Here is an 857-nt window from a genome sequence, read left to right on the forward strand (position 1 = left end):
CTAAAAATAATTAAATTTAATAAAAAAACATACTTTATTAGTTAAGAAATATAGTTCCAAAGATAGGAGACTGCGCAACCTCTTAATTGAGTATAGAGAGACTATGCCATTTGAGCTATTACTCATTGACAAAATTTGGAAAGATATGTGACTCGAACTCGCGACCTCTTAATTGAGTATGGAGAATCTATGCCATTTGAGCTATAACTCATTGGCTACATAAATTTATATATATTTTTTAAAAATATTTGTATACTACATCGGCATTCAATATTATCAAATTCAGAATTTATCCTATCTCATTTAGGGTCTATTTGAGAAGTTTCAAAAAAGTAATTTTTTTGAACTTTTAATTTATGAAAAGTAGTAGTATTAATATCTAATGCAATTTTCAAAATAAAAACACAGCTTTCTAAAAAGTTATTTAGGAGCTCATAAAGAAGTTAAAAAAATGATTTCTCTCATAATACTATTATTTTTATTACATTTTTATAAAATAAGCACTTTTAGAATTAAAAATTCAAACACAAAATAATTTATTTATTAGCTACTTTTAATATAGTCATTTATTATTTAAGTTATTTTTTCAAAAGGAGTTTAATTAAGTTATTTACCCAAACTGGGCCTTATTGCTTTATTGAGTTGCTATCTTTGATTTCCTTGCTTTTGGTAGTTGTAGAATTTATATTTCTTATTATTTTACCATGCTTTATTTTCACACCCACCAAGTGTTTGACAAAATGCTTGGTTGGGTTTTTGCATAGCTTTTCTCACTCTTGGTTGAGAAATTGTGTGGTTTGGGTGAACTTGAGTTGTGGATGTCCATTCCACATTGTGTGAGGGTTGTTAATTAATAG

The sequence above is a fragment of the Arachis ipaensis genome, chromosome B03 (genome assembly GCF_000816755.2).
Source record: "Arachis ipaensis cultivar K30076 chromosome B03, Araip1.1, whole genome shotgun sequence".
NCBI classification, from domain to species: Eukaryota; Viridiplantae; Streptophyta; class Magnoliopsida; order Fabales; family Fabaceae; genus Arachis; species Arachis ipaensis.